This window comes from Mandrillus leucophaeus, unplaced genomic scaffold (genome assembly GCF_000951045.1).
Source record: "Mandrillus leucophaeus isolate KB7577 unplaced genomic scaffold, Mleu.le_1.0 Scaffold27, whole genome shotgun sequence".
Lineage (NCBI taxonomy): Eukaryota > Metazoa > Chordata > Mammalia > Primates > Cercopithecidae > Mandrillus > Mandrillus leucophaeus.
The window spans coordinates 5,158,353-5,178,104 of NW_012102809.1; the positions used below are offsets into that span (position 1 = coordinate 5,158,353).

General features: G+C 40.6%; 1 protein-coding gene across 1 annotated transcript in view; it reads left to right on the plus strand.

Annotated features, from left to right (window-relative positions):
• Positions 1-19,752, plus strand: part of CDYL (chromodomain protein, Y-like) — a 239,527-nt gene that overhangs the window by 83,344 nt on the left and 136,431 nt on the right. The gene's annotated exons all lie outside the window — the stretch shown is intronic.

Genomic DNA, 19,752 nt, shown 5'->3' on the forward strand with positions numbered 1-19,752 from the left:
AGGCAGGAGAATGGCATGAACCCGGGAGGCGGAGCTTGCAGTGAGCTGAGATCCGGTCACTGCACTCCAGCCTGGGCGACAGATCGAGACTCCGTCTCAAGAAAAAAAAAAAAAAAAAAAGAAAACACATCAATAATACTTTTAAAAATCACAGGTTACTTAAATTTCCCAACATTACATTTGAGAGCTTATTGTTTTCTTTATTCCTTCTCTTCTTTGTGGGCTGTTTTTTCTTCCTGAATTACATCTTTTATTTTCCTTTTTTTTTTTTTGTGAGATATAATTCACATACCATAGAATTTCTTCTTTCATAGTATATAGTTCACTGGTTTTTAGTGTGTTCACAGAGTTGTACAGCTACCACCACTATGTAGTACCAGAACGTTTTTATCCTCTTGGAAAGAAACTCCATGCCCATTAGCTGTCAGTTCCCATCTCACTCTACACCCCTGGCAACCATGAATCCACTTTTTGTGTCTATGAGTTTGTTTATCCTGTACATTTCATATAAATGGGAACATACATTTTGTGTCTGACTACTTTCACTTAGCAGAATGTTTCCCAGGTTTATGTTGCAGAATGTATCAGTAACTCATTCCTTTTTGCGGATGATTAATACCCCATTTTGTGGATACACTGTGACTTGTTTATCTGTTGATCAGTTGGTGGGACATTTGAGTTGTTTCTGCTTTTTGTCTATTATGAATATGAGCATTCACGTAGAAGTTTTAGTGTGAACATATATTTTCTGTGTTTTTGTTTTTGTTTTTGTTTGAGTATGATACATCCTTTTTTTTTTTCCCCCCTTTTTTTGGAGATAGGATTTCATTCTGTTGTCCAGGCTGGAATGCAGTGGCACAGTCACAGCTCATTGCAGCCTTGACTTCCTGAACTCAGATGATCCTCCCACCTCAGCCGCCTAGGTAGCTAGGACTATAAGTGTGTGCCACTATACCTGGCTAATTTTTGTAATTTTTGTAGAGATGGAGTTTCATCATGTTTCCTTGGCTGGTCTTGAACTCCTGGGCTCCAGCAATCTGCCTGCCTTGACCTCCCAAGTGCTAGGATTACATGTGTGAGCCACCATGCCTTGCCAGACATCTTTTATTAATTATTTTAGTGGGGATTTGGGGATAAGTTCTTGGTATTCATTTGTCTAAAGATAATTGCACTGTTGTCACTAGTAATGACAGTTTAGCTGGAGATAAGTTTATTGGTTTACCATTTTTATCTGTCTTAGAGCTGATGAAAAGTCCCCTGTCCTCCTTTTCTAAGTTATCTGAGTTTCTGATAGTTTAAGATTTCTTACCTTTGGTAGTTCTGTAGTTTTATTACAGTGTGTCTAAGAGTAGATATGATATACTTTTGGTCTCAGTATAAATTGATCTGAGGATGTTAACGTATGTTTTAATAAATGTCAACGCCTTGAGGAATTGTGTCTATCTTCATAAGGTATGTTGGTCTATAATTTTCTTATTTCATGTCACAGTTAATGCTGGCCTCATAAAGGAGTTACGAAGCACGTTCTCTGTTTCTCAGTTGAATGTGTTGTACTGGTTTGGATTCTTTCATGAATATATACTAAAATTTATCAGTGAAACTATTGGGGACTAAGATTTTCTTTGTGGTAAGTGTTTAGATTATGAATTCACAGCCTTTAATTAAACATAAGCTAAGTAGATTTAACATTTGTCCTTGGGTCAGTTTTTGTGTAAGTTGTATCTTTAAAGGAATTCACTTCGTCTGAAGTGTTGCATTCATTAGCAGATACTTGTTTCTGCTCTTTATTATTATTTACCTTTACTTTCAGTTTAGTTTGCTTTTTCTGTTTTAGTTTCTTAAGGTGGAAGTTTAGGCCATTGCTTTATTGTCTTATATGAGCACATAGTGCTTAAAATAATAAAATATTATTTTAAAATAATCTGATAGTCTCTGCTTTTTAATTGGAATTAATTGAAATTACATTTTCTTGTAGCTGTGTTTCAGTGTATCAGAATTTGATATGCTTTCATTTTAATCCAGTTCAAAATATTTTCTGATTTCCTTTGTGATTTCTTCTTTGGCCCATGGGTTTAGAATTCGATTACATTTTAGATATTTGAGATTTTTCTGAATGTTTTATTGTTGATTTTGAATTCCATTGCAGTCAAAGCACATTTCCTATAGGATTTCAGTTTTTTGGAATCTATTCAGAATTGTTTTATGGCCCAGTATATGGTCTATCTTGGTAAACGTTCTATGTGGATTTGAAAAGATTATATAATTCTTTGGTTACTGATGGAGCTTTTCATAAATACCAGCTAAATTCAGCTGGTATAGTCACATAGGTCTCCCATCTCAGTTTTTTTTGTTTTTTAAGCAAGGTCTCACTCACCCGGGCTGCAGTGCAGTGGCATGATCATGGGCTCACCATAGCCTCGACTTCAGAGGCTCAGATGATCCTCTCACCTCAGCCTCCCAAGTAGCTGGGACTATAGGTGTGTGCCACCACACCCAGCTAATTTTTGCAGAGATAGGTTTTCATAATATGCCTAGACTGATCTTGAACTCCTGAGCTAGGCGATCTGCCTGCCTCGCTCGGCTCCCAAAGTGCTGGGGTTACAGAGCATGAGCCATTGCACCCGACCAAGATCTCTCGTCCCTGTTTTATTGTTTTTTGGTTCAGTTTTGTTACTGAGAAGTGTGTTAGAATGTCCAACTGTGATTGTGCCTTGGTTGTTTATTTCTGTTTTTGTTTCACATATTTGGAAGCTCTGTCATTAGATGGATGTATCCATTTATAATATTGTTAGATCTTTTAAAATCACTATGAAATGTCTTTTTTTGTTTCTAGTAATACTTTTCCAAGTCTACTTTATTTTACATTAATGTGTCCATTCTAGCTTTGGTATATCTTTTTCCAGCCTGTTACTTTTAGTTTGTTTCTGTCTTTATATTTAAAATTCTTCTTTAGAAACCAGAATATAGTCAGTTCTTGCTTTTTAAAAATAATCTGATAGTCTCTGCTTTTTAATTGAAATTAATCCATTTACATTTAAAGTAATTATTAATATGGTTATATTAGGTCTATCGTTTTTTGCTTTTCTTAGGGAAGGGATTTTATTTGCTTTTTTGTTCCTCCTCTTTTGTTGATTTTGTGTTAACCAAAATTTCTTATTCATTTTAATTCTTCTGTTGGTTTTCTAGCTATCTGCATCTTAGCTTTTTCTTTAATATTGAATCACTTTGGATAAGACATAGAATTTTTTCAGTGATGTATTTCCAGTTTCCCTACTTATCCTTAGTATTATTGTCACAGGTATTGCATTTATATACTTTGTTCAGTAGTGTTGTATTTTTTGCTTTATACTGTCATATTTCTTTTTTTTTTTTTTTTTTGAGACGGAGTCTGGCTCTGTTGCCCAGGCTGGAGTGCAGTGGCCGGATCTCAGCTCACTGCAAGCCCCGCCTCCCGGGTTCACGCCATTCTCCTGCCTCAGCCTCCCGAGTAGCTGGGAGTACAGGCACCCGCCACCTCGCCCGGCTAATTTTTAGTAGAGACGGGGTTTCACCGTGTTAGCCAGGATGGTCTCGATCTCCTGAACTCGTGATCCGCCCGTCTCGGCCTCCCAAAGTGCTGGGATTACAGGCTTGAGCCACCGCGCCCGACCTATACTGTCATATTTCATAGAAAAGTAAGATATTACATATATCCACATAATTACAATTTCTGGCTGTGTTCATTTCTTCTAGTAGCTCCAAGTTGTCATCTAGTGTAGTAGTTTCCATTTGGACTAGAGATCTTTCTTTAGCATTTCTTGTTATAGATCTACCAGTGACAAATAGTTTGTTTGAAAATGCCCTTATTTTACCTTCATTTTTAAAGGATACTTCTGCTGAATACTAGAATTTTTGGTTGACTGGTTTTCTTCCTTTTCCTTCTTCAGTAATTTGAATATGTGGTCCCAGTGTCTTCAGACTTAAAAGTTTCTAAGGAGAAGTCTTTGTTCTTATCATTATTGTTGCCATTGTTTTCCTGTTTATGACATGTCATTTTCTCCGACTGGCTTTCAGGATTTTATTTGTCTTTGGCTTTTTGCCATTTGACTAAGGTGTGACTAAGAAGTTTTTATTTGTGTTATTCTGTTTGAGGTTTATTGAGCTTTTGGGGGATATTTCAGTTGTTGTGTCTTCAGATGTCTCTTCTCCTTTCCTCTCTCTAGATTCCAATTAGTGTACTGCTTCCTGTTGTCACATTTTTAGGAATTCTACTTGTTTTTCATTCATTGCTTTCTCTTTATGTTCTTCAGATTATTCTATATTCAGGTTCATTGCAGATGGCAGAACCGAGCATCAGTCCGATGCTTAGCCAGTCTAATGCGTTTATTTCAGTAAATGTTTTGTTCAGATCTAGAATTTTAATTTTTCTAGTTTCATTTTTCTCCCTTGAGATTGCCATATCTGTTCACTCATTGATACCATATTTTCTTTCAATTCTTTGAGCACGTTTTTCAGACTTTTTGAAATATTTATGATAAATGTTTGAAGTCTGTTAAATCCAGCATTTGGGCTCACTTGGAATCAATTTCTATTAGCTATCATTTTACCTGCGTAGGGTCAACATTTCCTATTTTTTTCTTGTCTGGCTGAAAGTTGGACATATGCTGTCGTGACTCTGAACTCTGTGTTCTTCTGAGGATTATTGTGTTTTTATTGTAGCAGACAGTTAATAAACTGCTTGGTCAAACTGCACACTTTGTTTTTCCTGTGATACGCAACGGCTTGTACCTCTGCTCTGTTCTTATGTCTTTGCACTGGTGGTGTTTTCAGTCTGGCACGCTGTGAGTCTCCCCTGTGTCTGCAAAATTTGGAAGTTGTCTAAGGATCTGAGTAGAGATAGACTTTTCTCTGTGGTTTTGTTTCTTCTGGGGATTCCCCTAGTTTCTAGCACTCCACCAGCTTTGAGCTCTGTACTCTGACATTTCAAGCTTTATGCCACCCTAGCAGAGCACAGTTGGGAAAGAGCATCATATTCACAGATTTGGCTCCATGCCACTCTTCTTAAAAAATATTGCTTTCTGGTTTCTGACTGCTTTTTCACCATGCTGCTTGTGGTTTCCTCCGCACATATGTAGTATGTAGTTCAGCTGTCAGCTAGGGATTTCAGCATCTTATGCTCTGAATTTGAGTGTCACCCCTATATTCTAGTGCTGTCAGGGTGCTTTAAATTTCTAGCTGCTTCCCCAATTCCAGATTCTGATATCTGGCACCTTTAGCTGGTGAGAAACTGGCTTTTTTTGCCCCACGTTTTGCAGCAATAGCCGTGGGGGTTGGGCAGTGCCTTGAGCCAAGATGCCACAGACTCACAATTCTTAACCCTTCTAGTTATAGTTTTTGAGATTTAACTCTCTTCCTGACTTCTGCAAATACTACCTTTAGATCACTGAACAAAAAAATCACTAATTAGCTTGGCATGGTGGTACACACCTGTAATCCCAGCACTTTGGGAGGACGAGACATGAGTCTCACCTGAGGCCAGGAGTTCGAGACAAGCCTGGGCAACATAGTGAGACCCCATCTCTACTAAAAATTAAAAAAAAAAAAATTAGCTGAGTGTGGTGGCGCATGCCTGTCGTCCCAGCTACTTGGGAGGCTGAGGTGGAAGGATCACCTGAGCCCAGGAGGTTGAGGTTGCAGTGAGCTGTGATTGCACCACTGTATTCCGGCCTGGGCAACAGAGCCAGACCCTACCTCAAAAAAAAAAAAAAAAAATCAGTTGTTATAAATGTTTTCTGTGAGTGTTTGCTTGACCTCTTCACCCTTCCTGCCATTACAGAAAGTTGATATTTTTAGTTTTGAAATATTAGGGTGAGTATAGCTTGTCTGTTTCATGAGCATGTCTTTCTGTTGTGCTTTCATTGCTTTTAGGGTCATTATCGAGTTGATTTTTTTCTTTTTTTTCCCTTGAGATAAGTTTGTATGAGAGTCAGCCACCAGCCTTTTTCTGTTCTTCTTTTTATATGAAATTAGGCTGTGTGCACTTGTGCAGGGAGGGTGGGCGGGAGAGGTGTTCAGAGGCCACAGTGTTCTCTCTTCCGGCATCTCACTAGGTGCTTGAAAATGTGGCTTGGTACCTTTTGAGCTCAAGGGCTGTCCTCCCATCCCTCTCCTTCCCCTTCCATCTGGGCTAGACCTTCTCTTTACGTTGCATCCCTCCACCCCACACTGTCCCTTTCCTGCTCCATTGCTTTTCTGTTCCCAGGAGGTTTTCTTAGTAGAAGGGCGCTTTGGCTGGCTAGTTTCAAGAGCTCTTCAGCCTTAGACGGCTGCGGTCTCTTCAGACCTGACTGTGATCACTTGTGGCCACCTGTAGGTGGAAGCACGCAAAGACTCTTCTGGTTTTGGCTGCTGTTCTCGGCTGGCTCCCTGAGTTTTCCTGTGAGTGCCTGTTGACAGTGTTGCGGTTCTTCTGCTCCCATCCCTCAGGCACCCTGTTGCTACCCTCTGCTTCCTCCGCACAGATCCTCATCCACCTGGTCCTGCAGCTTTTGCCCATTTATCAGTCATATTTTGTGGCTTACTTAGTTTCCTCTTGGCTATTATCTCAAGATTTGAGGGATTGGGCAATTTCTGCACCTCCTCTGCTGTCCCCATTCTCCTCCATCTGCCTTGAAGTGAAGCAGATTTTATCCTGCTTTGAAGCCTGGGGCATGGGTGAGAATTCTTTTAGGATTCTCTCACCAACTTTCTCCTATAACAGGATCGACAGACGATAGGCAGGTTTCCTGTGGGCTCTGTTCCCTGGTCGCCCTTTCACTTGAGTGTAGCCGGTGACCTTGCCTGTCTGCGTGGGCTCTGACCTCACAGCCCCGTCACTGTGGCTCTGCATCCCTCTCCAGCATCAGCGCGTGGCCTTGGGATATCACCTGGCTTCAGACTTGGCTTACTTTCCTTGATTTTTTTTTTTTTTTTTTAGTTTTCATCGTTGTTTTCCTGATGACTTCTCTTCATTCTAGCTTGTAAATGATGTATTTTTAAACGTAGTTAAAAGATATTTTATCCAACTCTTTGTGTGGATGTGTGTTTTTTGTACTAGGAGGAATTTTGGGGGTACCTTTGTCCTTATATTGGTGGTATAAATTACATTTTTTAAAACTTTTTTTTTTTTAAATAGCTTATGTGTCTCATGGCCTAGCATGCTTTTTTTTGCTCTCCTGAATCTTTTTGATTTTTAAAATACTTTGCTGTGCATGTTTTAAGAGTTTACTATTTTAAGAAACCAGTCAAGGTCCGTAATTTTATGAAACGCGGTCTGTCAGTTATTTACAGACTAACCAGTGTGGACAGAAGTAAGAGGAAAAGTGTAACACTTGTGTTATGAGATCCGGGAGAGCTGAGGCCACTCCCGTGTTTTACAGGAGGAACATCATAAGCAGTGGCCTCGCCCAGTCAGCCCACTTCCAGTTTCACCCATAAGAATGGTGGGCCTGAGACCAAGAGAAGGCCATTATTCAGTCATGTTGAAGTGCGGAGCCCTGCCTAAGAACCTAGCTCCTAGGCTCCCCACATCACTGCAAGGCAGGCATTAGTCACCACTTTTAGAGCCGAGAAGAGAATGAGTCTTTGGTTAAGTGTTGAAATAGAAGTACAGTTCAGATCTCAAAATAAAGACCTTTGTCTTACGACTGCATCTCCAGGCCAGCAGCCTGGGAACCAGAGAGAGCTTGTTCCTCTGACGCCCCGGGCCCCGCTCTTTGGGCCCGCTCTTCCTCCCCATCAGTAGGAAACGATGGCCTCGGAGGCTTGTTTTGCTCACCACTCTCGCCCCACTGCTGTAAATGCAGAACGGCCCTCAGCTCTGCGGTTTCTAGACCCTGGCACTGTTTTTCAGACTTGACTATCATACAGACCGCTGCTAAAAGGAACAATGTCTGCATGTCCGTCTTGGTCCATTCTCCTACTCATGGCCAGCGGTGGAAATTTTAGGTTATTTGAAAAAATGTCTTTTAATGGCAAATTAACATTCAAGGAGAGTAATTAAGACTTAATAGCTGGAAAGTTTTTTTAGTCCATCACTTAAAACACAAACGTGGAAAATTTTACAGAACTATTGGCCCATGTAGTGCATGCATCTATCCCATTTCTATACTTTTTTCTGTGTGTTCCAGGTTACACTTATTTTAAATATGAGAAAAGAAAGAGGGAGAAATTGTTCACAGTAGCTGCCTGGTTAACGGTGTTAGCTAGAATAAAGACTTGAATCGGATTTCTAAATTAGACCAAAAAACCTCCCAAAAACGAAAACCCAGAAAACAGACTAGAAGGTACTTTTGAATGGGAATAATGTATCTAAACCATTGGTCTCAAAACACTGAAAACTAGTGTATGCTCATCAGTCAGTGAATTCGCTTTTTACTCTAAACTTAAGAGTAGGTTTTGCTTTACTTTTAAAAACTTTTACAACCAAACATGGTAACTCGTGTAATCTAAGTAACTTAGTAATGAAAATCTATTCTGCTACCCATAGGGAAAAAAAAAAAGAGCATATGCTTGATTAAAGTAGAAAGAAATGTTAGGACGTGAATCAGGCAAGGTGCCATCAGGGCTCAGAGCCACACTGGTAATTTGAATGGCGGAAATTTCATAGAATTGTTGGAGGGGTACTTAGGATCCTCCAGAGAAACAGAACCCATAGGGTAGAGATAGATACATAGAACCAGGTTTATTATAGGGATTATAGGGTTTGTTTATGCAATGATGGAGGCCTAGAAGGTCCGTGATCTGCTTTCTGCAAGCTGGAGGCCCTGGAAAGTGGTGGTGTAGTTCCAGCCCAAACTCCAAGCCCTGAGAGCCAGGGGAACCAATGGTGTAAAGTCCCAGTGGGAGACTGAAGGCCCGGGAATCAGGAGCAGCGATGTGTGAGGGCAAGAGAGGTGGATTCTGGCTCATGAAGAGAGAAAGGGGATTTGCCCTTCCTCTGTCTACCTCTTTGTTCTCTCCAGCCTCTAAGTGGATTGGATGATGCCTAAGAGGCTTAAGAGGGCGGATCTCCTTTCCTGAGTTCACTGATTCAAATGCCAGTGTCTTCCTGAAACACCCCCACAGACACACCCAGAAATAATATTTTACCAGCTACCCATCTGAGCATCCCTTCAGCAGTCAAACTGACATGTAAAACTCACCATCACGAGGGGCTGAAAGAAGATGTGTACAGAGGGGCAGCTGCAGCAGTCACTGGTGCAGGAGTGTGAGGAAGGAGCTGAGAGCAGCACAGCCTGTCTACTGCTGAGATTCAACCTGCAGGGAGCGGGTGTACATGCCGCAGGGACGCAAGACCTGCCAGCGCTGGACAGAGTGGCCATCCACAAAGTCCTCTGAGGTCAGCAGGAGGGGCCCTGCATGCCGACCCACTGGCTGTGCCACCTGGAAAACCACATGCTGGAGAAGAAAAGAAATCCTTGCAGTCCCTCCAGCACCCTCTGTTGGCAAAGCCTGGCATCAAGCATCACCCAGGATCTCAGAGCAGGGCAGGGCGAGGTCTGCATCTGAGAGGCAGCGTCTTGACACCACCTCCACGCTGCTCCCAGAGCCGTCTTTCCAAAACATGAAATTCATTCTGGCATCCCCCTACCAGAGGATCTTCATGGCTCTCAAACAGAAAGTGTTTCAACTTTTTATTTTGCAGTAGTTTTAGAGTTTTACAGAAAAGTTGTAAAAATGATACAGCATTCTCAAATACCACTCCTCCAACTTCCTGAGTGTTAACATCTTCCGTAATATTGTAGCACAGTTACCAAAACAGGGAAAGTCTTCGGGACGAGCTATCCAGGCTGTGTTCACACTTCACGTTTTCCCATGAGTGCTTTTTTTCTGTTTTAGGACCCAGCATTGCATTCAGAGTCCTGTCTCTTTAGGCTCCTTCCTTCTGTGACAGTTCCTCAGTCTTCCCTTCGATGATCTGGACACTTTGGAAGAGTGCCTTTAAGTTATTTTGTAAAATGTTCCTAAATTCAAGTTTTCTGTCAGGTGAGCACATTTTTGGCAAGAATTCCATAGATGCAATGTTGTGTCCTTCTGTGTTAGTCTCCTTGGGCAGCCGTAATAAAACACACAAACCAAGTGGCTCAGGCAACAGACATTTGTTCCCTTACTGTTTCTGAGACTGCATCCAAGATCAAGGTGCGGGCAGGATGGGTTTCTCCCGAGGGCTTTCTTCCCTCAGAGGCTTGTGGATGGCATCTCTCCGCCGTGTCCTCACATGCCCTTTCCTCTGTGCGTGGTTCCCCGGTGTCTCTGTGTGTCCAGATTTCTTCGTATGAGGACGCCAGTCATATTAGATTAGGGCTCACCGTCTAGATCTCATGTGAACTCAGTCACCTCACTAAAGGTTCTTGTCTGCAAATGCAGTCACATTCTGAGGTTATAGTGGTTAGGGCTTCCATATAGGAATTTTAGGGGATGCAGCTCAGCCCATACATTTCAGTGGGTCTCTTATAGATGGGGTGTATGATGGAGGGAGGAGTATATGATGTTGTCTGATTAGTGTGATATTAACTTTGATTACTTGGTTACGGAGATGTCTGCCAAGTTTTTCCACCATAAAGTAACTGTTTTTCACTTTGTAATTAATACATATCTTGGGGACGGTAAGTTTGAGACTGTGAAAATAGGGTATTTCTCCTTGAACTTTTACCCATCGTTAGCATTCATTCCACTGACGAATCTGCCTGCGGCAGTTTTGTGGTGCTTACCTAATGGTGATTGTCAGTTCCTTTGTTTCCTCCACATTTGCTAATTGGAGTTGTTTTGTAAGGAGAAGCCGGTCCTTCTCTGTATATCATTCATTCATGTCTTTTTTCATTTTTTATTTTTGGAGATAGAGTTTTGCACTGTCATCTAGGCTGGAGTGCAGTGGTGTGAAGGTGGCTCACTGCAGCCTCTACCTCCTGGGCTCAAGCAGTCCCCCTGCCTTCAGGCTCCTGAGTAGCTGGGACTATGGGCATGTACCACCACACCTGGCTAATTTTTAATTTTCTTTTGTAGAGATAGGGTCTTGCTATGTTGCCCAGGCTGGTCTTGAACTCCTTGGGGTCAAGTGATCCACTTGCCTCCACCTCCTAAAATGCTGGGATTACAGGGATGAGCCACTGTGCCAGGCTTATTTATGTCTTTATGCACTTAGATTTCTTTTTTTTTTTTTTTACTTTATGTATTATAATCCAGTATTCTTATTCTGTTACTCAGATTGTTGTAGCTTTGGTCATTGGAAGCTCCTGCAGTTTGGGTCCTATGTCCTTTTATCATGTTTTCTCAGTTTCTTTCGGCACTTTGTTGTTTTCAGCTACCACAGGACACTCAGGTTGCATCTTGTATTTTCTTTGCTCCAGCTCTGGAGTCAGGCACTTGAAGGAGCACTGTTCCGTTTTATTGGAGAATGGCATTTGAAAATGCAGATGTGGGGCGAGGTGCGCTTGTTGCCTTTGCCCTCGAACCTCTAGGAGGACAAAGCTGTGGAAGTGCATGCCTGCATCTTAGCCCACACAAACCTGCACATCTATGTGTGGATCTCTCTGCATATGTAGTTAAAAACGAGTTCATATTGATGAGTTCTATTTCCAGTTTAACACCATAGCGTTCATTCTAACCTTCTTTTCCTTAATTTTTAACTCCTTTCTCCAGCAGTGAGAAATCCATACTCCACACTGTCTGTAATACATTTACTCATTTGCTCAGCTCTACTATAACATCAAAGTGGTTTCAGATTTGCTAACCCAGATTCCTGTGAGAAACAGCTTTATTAACTGGAACACGTGCCAGTGAAGTGGGTCAAATCTGACCCACTTGGTGTTTTTGTAAATAAAGTTTTATTGGAACACAGCCTGCCTATTTGTTTATATATCATTCATGGTTGCGAGGGAGACCATATGACCTCCAAAGCTGAAAAACTTTACTGTCTGGCCCTTTATGGACATGGTTTGCTGACTCTTAAACTCCAAGAATACAGATTTTGTGTACAGCTCTTTTTGTCTTTAGCTTCATGGTGTCCTAGTCTTTTAAAATACCATTTTCCAAGATTGCTTTTTCTTTTCACCTCCTTCAATGTGGTTATTTTATGCATTATAATTCAGTTAGACTTATTTGTTACTGTTTGGATTCCATTTTTTGTTCCCCATACACGCATCCTGGTTGATTGTCATTGTGTGTTTTGGATGTGTGAAACTTTGCTGTGGCTCCCAAATGTGGGAGCTGTGCACCGGGGTATACACTCAGAAAGCCTCCTTGTTCCAGCTTTCCCATTCCCATTCTGTATGCCCTCCACTGCTTTTCTGCCCATCCCCTGTGGGTGACCAATCTCTTTAGTTTCTAGTTTGTCTTTCATGTGTATTTTGTGCAAATCAACAGATACATATGTATTTTCTTGCATTATCTTTCTTAAAAAAAGAAGAGCAAGTAGCATGGTATAAGATACTCTTCTGCACTTGACTTTTTTCACTTATCAATATGTCTTGGAAATCACTCCACATCAGCTCTTAAAGATCATCTTTATTTTAAAAAACAGCCGCTCCTTCGTGTGGATGTACCATAGTTTATTCAACCACTTGCCTATGTATGGCATTTAGAATGTTTCCAGTGTTTGTATTATAAATGGTGTCGCAGTGAATCAGCTTGTGGATGTGTAGTTTTATACTGCTGGAGGCCTGCCTTCAGGATGGTTTCTTGGATGTGGGATTACCCATTTGTAAGAGTACTTTGTATGACAGGGGTATTGTATTAGTCCTTGGTGATATTTATTGCTCATACTTTCTCCCAGTTGGCTTTCAACTTTGATCATCGGGGGTGTGTGTGTGTGTGTGTGTGTGTGTGTGTGTGTGTGTGTTTATTTTTGCCTTAATGACTCGCCCTTGCCTACAGGATAATGACGTAATACATAGTTCTCTAAGTGTGTGATGGGTTACCCTTTGCTGTTTGTTGTTTGCATTGTACTTCCTAACTCCTACTTAGCAAGATTTCAGTTCAGGCATCAGTTCCCAAATGATTTCTCAACTAGCATGAGTTAAAGAAAGAGATTATGTTCTGCCTTCTCAGAGGGTGCTGCTTTTAAAAGTTGTTGCTCCTCAACTTTAATGCCTGCTTGTGATTATGTGTCTAGGACCAGTTAACTATGTCAGAGTTTCTTTCAGATTTTATCAGTTATTGTGACTGTATGGGATGACTCACTGTTGGACCTGAGACTTGGCCTCCTATTTTAATGTATTTCATGAATCCATTTCCACCAAAATCTTTTTTGTTTTAGTATATAATAAAATCTACACATCTCAGTTTTGACTTGCATGGTGTCATAGTCCATTTGGATAGCTGTAACAAAATGCTATAAACTGGGAGGCTTAGAAATAATGTTAATGTGTGCTCACAGTCCTGGGGGCCCAGAAGTCCAAGGTCAAGGTACCCAGCAGATTGGTGCCTGGCGAGGGCTGCTCTCTGACCTTCTCACAGTGTCCTCACATGGTGGAAGGGACTAGCCGGGTCTCCGTTATCGGGGCACCAATCCCATTCATGAGGGCAGAGCCTCGTGACCTAGTTATTTCTCAAAAGTCTAACCTTCTAGTACCATTATACTAGGGATTGGGTTTCAACATATGAAATTTTGAGGGACACAAATATTCAGACCATAGCAAGTGGCCATTTGTGTCTGTTCAGTTATTGCAGGCAATTCCTTCAGTAATAGAGAAGGAGCTGGCCAGTGCGTATCATCTTGTGTCAGATCAGCCGTACAGAGGTCTGTTTCCTGGGAGCTGATGAAGCTGCAGTTTCAGGCCTGACAGAAGTTTTTGATAGTTGGCGTTATAGAGGGGACATTTTGCATGTTCATTAATTCTTTAGTAGTTAAGAAGGGTTTCCTCTGGAAGCATTAATTAGCAAGAGTATGAAGTAAAAATAAAGCATAGTAGACCATGTGAAAACTTCCTGAACCGTGTTGCATAGATAATACTAAAGATAGAACTAGCAGTTGTTTATTTTTTATAAGCTCTCTAGACTTAAACTATTTTAAGTAAAAACAGAGCACCTGACTTAAAATAGCATTTTTAAAAGTACCTCTTCAGTAGTAATAGGCTGTCACTGCTAGCTTCTTGATTATTTTCCCTCGACTCCTGCTCTCTTCTGGCCAGCTACGGATTCTTGTTTGAGGAGAGGAGCTGGTAACACTAGTTGGCCCCTCTGTGTACTTAACATCATGAGGCTCCTAGAATTTAGTAAGGAGAAACTCAAAAGTAGTCTGTATGGATTTGTTTAAAACCAGCTTTTAATTACACAAGTACTGAACAACATTCTTCTTCTTTTTTTTTTTTAGACAGGGTCTCTGTCATCCAGGCCGTAATGCAGTGGTGCCGTTACAGCTCACTGCAGCCTCAAACTCTTGGCCTCAAGGGATCTTCCTGCCCTGCCTTCCCAAAGCTCTGGGATTACAGGCATGAGCCACCACCCCTGGCCTCTCTTTTCTTTAAAAAATACTAAATTAATTTAGTTTAGAGAGGGGTCTCACTGTTATGCAGGCTGGTCTGGAACATTATAAAGACTCCTGCCGGCCATCTCACTTGACTGTTGTCTTCCACCCTCTTCCCCATTCAGCAGCTCTTAGTGTTGGCCTCCCCTGGAACCTTCCACATCATCATCTGTGCCTTAGCTGTCTGCAGGGTGGTCCATGGAGCAGCAGCAGCAGCAAGCTTGCCGGAGTTGGTTGGAAATGCAGACTCTCGGGCACCACCCCAATCCAGTTGAATGGGAATCTACATCTTAACAAGATCTTTGGTGATTTGTAGGGACATGGTTTTGTGTACATGTTTTCTATAGTGAACATAGAAAGTACCGCCAGTGTGTTTGGAATGTACACAAACGGTGTAATACTGTAACTTTTTCCATCAACAAGATGCCCTAAATACTTCTAAAGGTCACTCTGTGCGGTGTGTGTAGACCTGTCTCATTCTTTTCTTAGTTGCTTCCTAACTTTACTTCTGCAGTGTTAAATGATTAGTCATTTCCCCATTGAAGGACATAAAGGTTGTCTGCAGCTTTTGTTTTTTTGAGACATCCGGTGTGGCTGTGAACTCACTCCAGGGCATGTCTTGTGTACATGTGCCGGGAAAGTAGCTGAATAGAAGAGTGTGAACATTTTTAACTTAAAGATCCTGCTAAATTGCCCTCCAAACTGGTTGTATCAATTTGACTCTTACTTTGTTTCAGTGATCAATTTACCTAGTCCTTTTTCTTTGTAACATTGTTTTAATGACCATAGCATTATAATGTTTTCATATCAAGTTGCCTATCCCTCCCCTTTGCTGTAATTCTTCGAAATTATATTGGCTTTTAAATAAATTGTACATTCTTCTATAGGAAGTTTGAAATCAGCCTGTCAAGTTCTGTGAAAAATTCTAGTAGGGGTTTTTTGTTTGTTTCAAGTTTGTTTTTTGCTTTTTTTATGGCTGAAGATTGTATTGAATTTCTAGATTAATTTGGGTGGAGACTAGGTATGTGAAGTGTTGAGCCTTCTGATACTCACCTCTGAACATGGTATTTCTCCCAATTTACTTGTCTTTTTCTGTCCTTGAGTGAAGTTTTATAGCTGAATGTATAGGTATTTATGCTTTTTTTTTTTTTTTTTTTGAGAAGGAATCTTGCTCTGTTGCCCAGGCTGGAGTGCAGTGGCGCGAACTCAGCTCACTGCAAGCTCCACGTCCCGGGTTCATGCCATTCTCCTGCCTCAGCCTCCCGAGTAGCTGGGACTACAGGTGCTCGCCACCACGCCCGGCTAATTTTTTGTATTTTTAGTAGAGACGGGGTTTCACCGTGTTAGCGAGGATGATCTCGATCTTCTGACCTTGTGATCCGCCCGTCTCAGCCTCCCAAAGTGCTGGGATTACAGGCGTGAGCCACCGCGCCCAGCCAGGTATATATGCATTTGTATGTGTGTGTTGTGTATTGTCGTTTTGTCTGTTTTCTTTTAGATTTATTCTTAGGTTGTTTTTCTAGCTATTATGAATAGGGTTTTCAAAAAGACTGATTTCTAATTGATTGTCATTGTTTGGGAAAATCACTGAGTTTTCATATGTTTATCTTGTTCCTTTGCTGGACACTGTTTTAATGGTCAGTTAGAGCTCTAGGATTTTGGAGTCGGCAGTCTTCTACCTTCGAATTAATTATAGTTCGTACTTCTTTTTCCTTGTGTTTATGCATCCGTTTCATTTTCTCATCTAGTGTAGCCTGGGAACTTCCAGGACCGTTTTGAGTAGTAACATGGTAGAGAACACTGCCGTCGTCATCTTCGCCTCCTGGAGTGCTTCTAGTGTTTCACCATTGAAGTATGAACGTTCCCAGAAATGTCTTGTTGTAGATACTCTATCCAGATTTGCTGGCGAAGAGGTCTTTGTTACTTTTTAAAATCATGAGTGGGTTTTAATTTGGTGGTGTGCTTTCGCAGCATCCGCTGATATTCTTAGGTTTGCTCCTGTATCTAATGATGGTAGTGACAGATTTTCTAAGACTGAATTACCCTGTTATTTCAGGGACTTACTCTACTGGGTTATCATTTATTCTTCTGCCACTGATGGATGCATTTTGCTAAATTATGTGTTTAGGATGTGTAAATATCTGCTGTGAGATTGATGGATCTGTTTGTGCATGTGTGTGTATATGTGCACATGCTGTTCTGGTTTTATTTTATCTGATTATTAGAATCTAATTACTTGTTTCTTGATGTTTTGTTGGAATTTGCCTCAAGTTTCTATCTCAGACTTGTAAACAGAATTATTGGTGCAATTTGTTTTTTGTTTTTCTGGGTTTTTTTTGAGACAGTATCTTGCTCTGTAGCCCAGGCTGGAAGTTGGTGTGGTGCGATTACGGCTCACTGCAGCCACAGCCTCCCAGGCTCCACTGATCCTCCCACCTCAGCCTGCCGGCTGGAACTACAGAAGTGTGCCACATGCCTGGCTACCTTTTTTTTTTTTTTTTTTTTTTTGTAGAAACAAGGTTTCACCATATTGCCCAGGTTGGTCTTGAACTCCAGCTTGAAAGTGATCTACCTACCTTGGCCTCTCAAAGTGTTGGGATTACAGGATGAGCCACTGCACCCGGCCAAATATTTTTTATTTCTAATAACAGTGAACTTTTGGTGCATCTGGATAGGTAGCATTCCCGTTATTTTCATTTCCACATTGAGTTAAAATTATTTTTAGCAAACTTTTGGGAATAAAACATTTTCTTAAAATGTTGAAGTAAATTTTTTAAACTTTGTGTAAGCAGCTATTTTTATAGTAGTTAATTATTTTAGAGTTGAAATCATGAGAGGGGAAAAACAACCTTTAAGTAATTGACTTGAACCTATTAGAAAGTGAAACTGAACAGAGATTTTACTGTTCATGGAGCATATGCAGAGTTAACCTGAGAGGTCGAAGGATTTTAACTTATGAGAGGAAGTTCTGCTTCAATTCACTGTGAAGACTTAATATTAGAAAAGTAGAGTTCACAGACAAATTAGTATTTTGTTGTCATTGTTGTTTTGGAGACAGGGTCTTGTTCCTTGCCGAGGCTGGAGTGCAGTGGTGCAATCTTGGCTCACTGCAGCCTCCACCTCCAAGGTTCAAGCAATTCTCGTGCCCCAGCCTCCTGAGTAGCTGAGATTACAGCCGGCTACCACGCCCGGCTAATTTTTGTATTTTTAGTAGAGACAGCGTTTTACCATGTTGGCCCGGCTGCTCTCAATCTCCTTGCCTCAAATGATCCGCTTGCCTCAGCCTCCTAAAGTGCTGGAATTACAGGTGTGCGCCACCACACCCGGCCCAAATTTAGGATTGAGAATAGATCCTACGGATGTGCCATGTGGGATTCATGTCAGCTTGTTTTAGGGTTTTGATGGAATCCATTCAAAGAAGAGGGAGAGGATGAAGAGAGCCTGCCAGATTGAGGGGCAGTGTTGTAGGGTCTGCCAGTCCCTTGGTAACAGATCTCTTATTCAGAAATATTCTCATTTTTCCTGGTTTGTAACCATTAGTTTGCGTTCTCTTCAGTCCCAAAGTCAGAGTTTTAAAGCTGCCAGTAGGAACTTGAGCTCTAACAGTACATACTTATGCTTATATACTAGTAATAACAAATACTTACTGATGGAAATAGGATATGTCTGTGTTCTCACTGTCCCTCCACCCTAACCTTCCAGAATATGCCTGCATATGTATGTATGTGTATATATGCATGTTTATGTATATATCATATATCACATACGTAGATTTTTAAATTTGCACCAGAAGTTTATATAAATAGAGCTATATGGCTTTTAAGTTTGGAATTTAAGAATATTTTGTGTGTCACTATGTAGTCAATTACCACATATCAACCTTCTCCACCTAGGAGCCTCATAGTTTTATTCCTTAGTATGGAATACTGTCATTTAGCCATATCTCTGTTGATTTTTAGGTTGTATACAGTTTTTTCCAATAGACTTACTAGGTCAGAAAGAACACACATTTAAAAAATCCGTGTATAACCAGATTGCCTTCCAGTGTATTTGTTCATACTCGCAGATTGAGTGCCTTTCTTCCTGCATGTGTAGCAATACTGGTTATTATCAATCTTTAATTTTTGCTAATCTAATCGACAGAAATTGGCATGTGATTGTTTTAATAGTGAGATTTCACCTTTTTTTTTTTTGGTTTGTTTGTTTTTTAACTTTTTGTTGTTTTTTCCCTTGTCCAAGGTGTGCTTATTTAATGTTCTTCCATATCAGGCAGTTGGCACTTTCCATATTACATGCTGTAGTCCCGTGTCAGCATTTTCTTCTAATTTGCTGCCTCTTTTGGCTTTTAAAAATAAGTAGTTTTTTGCTCTACAGAATGTTTTTATCGTCAACTCTTTCTTTATGACAGCTGGCTTGTGTGTGTTGGTTAAAAAGTCCTTTTCTTTATCAACATTGTAAACACACTCACACATTTTCTTTGAGTATTTTTATAGTTTTTTTTTTTTTTTTTTTTTCCACGTTACCCTATCGGAGGATATTGTTTGTGTTTGGGAACATAGAGATTGAACTTTAAAATTTTTCCACATGAAATAACCAGTTGCCCCGATAGTTTATTGAATTTCATGTTTTAAAAATGCTACCAGTTGGCATGCACTAAATTTCTATATATTTCCGAAGTTTCTATTCAGCGTCGTATTCAGCAGCAGTTACAGAGCTGTCATTACCCCGGCTGTAGAGGGCGCACTGAGCATCAAAGCATGCACGTCTCTCTCCTCCCTGTTTTTTTTTTTTTGGTCAAAATTCTCTTGATTATTTTTGTGTATGTAGGTTGACTTTAAGAGTTTTATTTTGGATTTTGTAAGTAGTAAAGGGATTGCATTTTACAAAGTCAAAAATACAAATAGCCCCAAGAAACTAATACTACCAAGAGATTGCCTTCCAGTGTATTTGTTCATACTCGCAGATTGAGTGCCTTTCTTCCTGCATGTGTAGCAATACTGGTTATTATCAATCTTTAATGTTTGCTAATCTAATCGACAGAAATTGGCATGTGATTGTTTTAATAGTGAGATTTCACCTTTTTTTTTTGGTTTGTTTGTTTTTTAACTTTTTGTTGTTTTTTCCCTTGTCCAAGGTGTGCTTATTTAATGTTCTTCCATATCAGGCAGTTGGCACTTTCCATATTACATGCTGTAGTCCCGTGTCAGCATTTTCTTCTAATTTGCTGCCTCTTTTGGCTTTTAAAAATAAATAGTTTTTTGCTCTACAGA